This window comes from Sorex fumeus, unplaced genomic scaffold (assembly GCF_029834395.1).
Source record: "Sorex fumeus unplaced genomic scaffold, SorFum_2.1 ptg000035l, whole genome shotgun sequence".
NCBI lineage: Eukaryota > Metazoa > Chordata > Mammalia > Eulipotyphla > Soricidae > Sorex > Sorex fumeus.
Window position 1 is genome coordinate 1635327 of NW_026606092.1, and position 6509 is coordinate 1641835.

The window sequence follows — 6509 nt, forward strand, 5'->3', positions numbered from 1 at the left end:
ATTATACTCAGCAATCTCGTATAACTCTCAGTCTCCATACCACCTCACCAACATGAAGAAACAGTGGAAATGCCTATCACGAGGAGAGGATGATGAAAAGAGTCCAGAAGCCTCATTAGGTGTTACTCTCCTAAAGGACCTATCTGATAAAGAATTTAGATATGAAATAATGAAGATGTTCAATGAACTCAAAGAAACAGTGACACAGTTATCCAATAAATTAAAGGAGGACATAAAAGAAACAATGGATCGGACAATTAAGAAATTACAGGAAGAAATGAGAGCAAAAATTGAAAAACTATGTACAGAAGTGTCATGAGTAAAGGATTCAGTAAATGAAATAAAAAACTCAGTTTGTGGCCCTCAACAGTAGAATGGCTACGGATAAGACAGAATCAATGAGCTGGAAGAAAAGCTGCACCAACAACAAACAATGGCAAGAGACCTCAAAATAGCTCTAGAGTGAATCAGAGCCCTAGGACATGATTTCAAAGGAACAATATTAGAATCACTGGAGTACCAGAAGCTCAGGGAAACAATCCCAGTGAAAAAGCCAAGGTTAAACAATTCATTACTGAAAAATTCCCAGAGCTAGACAATGCAGCCCTTCAGATTCAAGGAGCCTGAAGGGTGCCAGATAAAAGAGACCCTAACAAAAACACTCCAAGACATATCACAGTTAGAATGATGGATGCCCTGGATAGAGACACAATACTGCAAGGAGCAAGGGCAAAGAAGGAAATCACATTGTCTTCGTGAGATTCAGCTGTTGTCCGAACTTTCCACACTCATGGTCAAAGTTGGTCAGCATTTGTGCTGCTTGGCTAATGTTTGGTGTTATTAGAATGATGTCATCAGCAAAGTGAAGGTGGCGTAGTTGTTGACCATCTATCTTCACTCCCATTCCTTCCCATTCCATTCGTCGCATGACGTTCTCGAGGGTGGCACTGAAGAGTTTCAGTGAAATGGTATGACTCTGCCGAATGCCTCTCTTGACATCAACGAACACTTCTTTGTAGAATGGTGAGATCCTGGTAGAGAATCCGCAATATAGCTCACGGAGGATCCTGATGTATTGAGTTTGAACCCCCTGTTTTGCTAGGGCTTTGATCACCGCTACTGTCTCAACAGAATCAAAGGCCATCTTTAAATCAATAAACATTAGACAGAGTGGTATCTTGAACTCTTGAGAAACCTCAATGAGCTTGGTTAGCAGGTGTATATGGTTGATCATGCTGAAACCTTTGCGGAAATAGGCTTGCTCACATTGTTGTCCTTCATCTAATTTCTGCCAATCCTATTCAGGATGACTCGAGTGAACAGCTTGTAGATGATAGACAATAGGCAGATCAGGCAATAGTTGCCAATGTTGTGGATGTCTCCCTTCTTGTACAGTAGATTATAGTAAATCCTGCTGATTTTCCATTGGGATGGAACCTTGCATTCAGACAGATAGCGTGAAAGAGCTGAGCCTCTGAATTGATGAGTACTTACAGCAGCTTCTTCAGGCGTTCAGATCTGACCTTGTCTGGGCCAGGTGCTGTTTGTTTCTTTACCAATGAAATGGCATGTCGGATTTTGGAAGGGAGAACGTTGGGAACGACATATCCATCCTGCATAATTTGGTATTTGGGCAGGTGGACGTGGCTATCTAAGAGATCTGAGTAGAAGTCATGGATAATCTTTTCCATTGCCCTTCTGGAGGATGTAATAGATCCAGCAAAATGCCGAAGGGCAGTCATCTTGGTCTTGTAGTGGCGAAGGACAGGCAGGCATTATGAGTGCTTTTCCTGGCTTCTGCCTCATCTACCAGCACTGCTGCTCTTCTCTCTCTCTCTCTTTTTTTTTTTGTCACGATCATATGCTTAGTTTGTTTGCCCTCTTTTCCCCAACTATTTCTGGTATGTGGCTTTTACAGATAGGACACAGATGAGTGTGTGAAATAAATGTAACTTCCCCCCACAATCTCCGGTTGCAGTGTTAAATTTTCAAATAAGGTATCTGTGAATTAGGAACCAAATGGCTTAGGAATTTCAGTATTATACTAATCACTCACTTCCTTATTTACATTCTATGTATTTTCTCATGGTCAATAAACTGACTCAAATGATTTAAATTATCCTACCACTTAAAGAGAAAAGCTTCTGAAATAATCTGGAACCAAGGAGTTAACTTAATTTTACCATTGGCTGCCTTTTTCAGAAGTTCTTTTAGTTCTTCCTTTGACACATAACTGTAGCTTTTAACCTCATTGGGATTTGGATTCAAAGTTACATTCTTCTTCAAAAACAAATGTAATCAATTTCATGTTCTCCCCAAATACCATCAGACTGGGCCTTGTAATACAATTGTGTTAGATAAGTAAATTCTTCTGGAAGAACCTCTTCCTCTGGAATTCCTAATTCAGCCTGTAAACGCCTCTGAGCAGCTCTTCTTACTCCAATTGCATCATTTTCTTCCAGCTCTCCTGGATTACTACGTGGGTGACTACAACAGGAGTTGGTAAAGCAACCTGGAAAGGTAATTTTAGCGTCTGATCTCTGTTGCAGTAGTAGCTTATTTTCACTGTTAAATAAGAAGACACTAAAAGGTCGATGCAATAATCCTTTATCAATGTTTTCATTCAGGTGACAACTCTTCTTCAACTCTTCTTGGTGTCAGCTCCAATTTTATTGTGATTTTCATCAATAACAATGCACATCTCCGACAGCAGTTGAACTTGCTTCTTATCCAGCTCATCAATATTTACTTTAGGCATTGTCACAAAAGGTCTGACCTGTCCTAGAACGCTCAGGCGCCCGACGTCTTGCTCTTCTCTCTTTGAGTTTTTCTTTATTGCTTCTCTGCACTGGTTTGCGAGCTTGGACATTCGCTTGCGGTTGCTGGAGGCTTGCATCTAGCCATGTTGGCGAATAAGCTCAAGAATTTTCAAAGACAGGCGTTTTTTTTTGTGGCTATCTCTCTCTTGGTATTCCTCTCACAATCATGGAGGAGATGAAACATTCAATCATATTCCTCGTCAATGTTGTCAATGACGGCATCTTCCCAAGTTGCAGCAATAGTGCCAAAGAGCTCCCAGTTGCTGGTCTTTCTGGGAGTTCTCTTCCTAAACTTTGCAGCCCTTTCTTCCCGCTCTGTGAAGTAGAATTTTGCACAAAGGAGACAGTGGGCCGCTCCTGTTTGGAATTTTGGGACAACAGCAACATGGGTAAGGCAAAACCGTCGATTGAATATGATGTGGTCAATTTTGTTGTGGAACCGTCTACAAAGAGACTCCCATGTCCAACATTTAAATTTGGCCTCTGGAACTGTGAGTTACCATGGATGGTCTTGGTTGACATGATGAACTCAGAGAGTCTCTCACCCTGTTCATTCCATTCAAGGCCATGGGTCCCAATGTGGAGTTCTTCAGCTGATATTCTCAGACCTATCTTGGCATTAAAAGGAAAGGCAGAAGAAAAGACATAGTAAAACTCAGAGCAGAAATCAATGTCTTGGAAACCCAAAAAAGAACCCGAAATACCAATGAAACCAAGAGCTAATTCTTCGAGAAAATAAATAACATAGATAAACCACTAGTAACACTCACAAGGAAAGAAAGAGAGAGAACCCTAATAAACCGAATCAGAAATGAAAGGGGATATCACAACAGAAACCAAAGAAATTCAAAAGATTATCAAAGACTATTTTGAAAGTCTGTATGCCATGAAAGAAGAGAACCTAGAAGAAATGGATAAATTCATGGATTCTTATAATCTCCCAAGGCTGAGTCAAGAAGACCTAGAATACCTGAACAGTCCTATTACCATCAAGGAAACTGAAACTAATCAAACACTTTCCCAAAAACAAAAGCTCAGGTATAGATGGATTCACTAGTGTGTAAACTCACACAAGAGGGGGCACGGCACCCACACGGCGCCGGCTCTATCTCTCCCGCCACCCGCGTTCGGTAGTCTCACCCTTCTACCACCCCGGAGAGGTCGATGGCGATGGTCAGGCAGAGGAAGGAACGAGGGCCAGGCTGGTAGGTATTAGTCGTAGTTTATTCTGATTCTCTCCTCATCTCTCCTTCTGTCTCTGCCCCCATGCTACTTCATTCTCCTTCTCCATCCCCCTTCATCCTCCTCTTCCTTCTGATCCTCTCTGAACTCTCTTCTTCCTTCTGCCCCCAGCCCGCTCCTACAGTACAATTAAATCCTCTCTCCATGAGGAATTGGGGAAACAATTACACATAGGTGTGGTCACAATCAATAGGGGTAGAAATCAACAGGGGTAGAAATCTTAGCCTCAGGGAAGACCGCTCCTAGGACAGATCCTCCCTCAGCAGGAGGACCCACCCTAGAGCAGAATCCCATGGGCGTGCCTCTCCTCTCCTTGTCCGACAAGCATATAAAAATATAATATAAATCATTTTGTATGGATACAGTAAGAAATATCTTAAACTTATAGAATTGCTCTCCTAGGGCCATCTCGATCTCAGACTACGGTGCTCAGGCCAGATAGTCTTTCCCACCCCTAGCACGATCCTAGTCTTGTCGTTACCTTGGATCATGACAGCATTTGTCCATGATCAAACTCTTAACTTATAGTTAAGAATCGTGGCACTTTGGCTTGGCCCATTTCGCTGCCAGGGTAGCTCACTGCTTGCCCTGGGTCCATTCAGTCCCTCGTCGGGACCCTGCTTTTGGGGTGTTAGGAACTAAGGGCAACTGAGGCTTAAGTCGAGAAAGATGCCCGGGAGTGAATAATATTCAAGGCCAATCAAATCCTAAGTTACAAAGCATAATGTTAACGGTCTTCCTGTATCTATACAAAAAGGATATTACTTTAAGGTAAACTATTCATAAGGCATAAGGAGAGGAGAGAGGCAATATTTCACTCATACATATAAAATCATAGATTTCTGGGAAACTGATCTTACAAATTAACAAAGTCTGATTAAGGAGAAAGCTGATTAACTGGGTGGGAAGGAGAGCATAGGGAAGACTGTTTACATGCTTACATGTAAACACAATGGAAGTGGAAGTGCCTCTGGAGCACTCTGGTGGGTGTAACCAGATTGATAGGTGTAACCAGATTAATGGGTGTAACCAGATAAAACCTAAGCTTCTTGAAGGACAAATCAATGTTACCCAACATCTCCCCCTTTTCTGTTTACAAAACACAAAATTTCATCAAAATAGTTAAAGCCATATACCACAAACCTATGGCAAGTATCATCCTCAATAGGGAAAAACTGAGAGCCTTGCTTCTAAGATCAGGAACAAGGCCAGGATGCCCACTCTCTCCATTTCTGTTCAATAGTGTACTGTAAGTACTTGCAATAGTGGTCAGGCAAGAAAAAGGTATTAAGGGCATTCAGGTAGGAAAGGAAGAAATCAAGCTCTCACTATTCACAGATGACCTGATACTATACTTAGAGAATCCTAAAACCTTTACCAAGAAACTCCTAGAAACAATATACTTGTATAGTAAAGTTGCAGGCTATAAAATCAATACCCAAAAGTCCATGGCTTTCCTGTATGCAAATAGTGAGAGAGAAGAAAATGAGATGAAAAAAACAATGCCCTTCACAATTGTGCCCCAGAATATCAAGTACCTAGAAATCAGCTTATCTAAGGATGTAAAAGATCTGTACAAAGAAAACCACAAAACGCTAGTTCAGGAAATATAAGAGGACACACGGAAATGGAAAGATATCCCCTGTTCATGGATCGGGAGAATTAACATTGTCAAAATGGCAATACTTCCTAAAGCATTGTAAAAATTCAATGTGATCCCTATAATGATACCTATAACATTCTTGAAAGAAATGGAGCAAACACTCCTGAAATTCATATGGAACAATAAAGCCCCCATAAATAGCTAAAGCAATTCTTGGGAAAAAGATAATGGGAGGAATCAACCTCCATAACTTCAAACTCTAGTACAAAGCAGTAATATTTAAATCAGCATGGTACTGGAACAAAAGCAGAAGTGCAGACCAATGGAACAGGGTTGAATATACTGACATCTCCCCCAATATATAATCATCTAATCTTTGATAAGGGAGCAAGAAATGTTAACTGAAGCAAGGAAAGCCTGTTTAACAAATTTTGCTGGCAAAATAGGATGGCTACATGCAAAAAATGGGCTCAGATCTCTACATGTACAAAAGTAAGATCAAAATGGAGTAAAGAACTCAACATCAGAATGGAATTCATAAGGTACATTGAAGACAAGGTTGGTAAAACCCTCCACAATATTGAAGCTAACGGTATCTTCAAAGATGTCACAGCATTGGCCAAGTTAGTGAAAATAGATAGACAAATGGGAGTATCTTAAACTAAGAAGCTTCTGCACCTCAAAAGAAACAGTGACCAAAATACAAAGACAGTGTACAGAATGGGAAAGGGTATTCGTCCAATACTCATCTGACAAGGGGTTGATACCAAGGATAGACAAAGCATACAAAGCACTGGTTGAACTCCACAAGAAGAAATCATCCAACCCCATCAAAAATGGGGCAA

General features: G+C 41.0%; 1 pseudogene; it reads right to left on the minus strand.

Moving 5' to 3' along the window:
* Positions 1–2064: 2064 nt before the first annotated feature.
* On the minus strand, positions 2065–2793 carry LOC130026933 (isopentenyl-diphosphate Delta-isomerase 1-like; annotated as a pseudogene).
* Positions 2794–6509: the final 3716 nt, after the last annotated feature.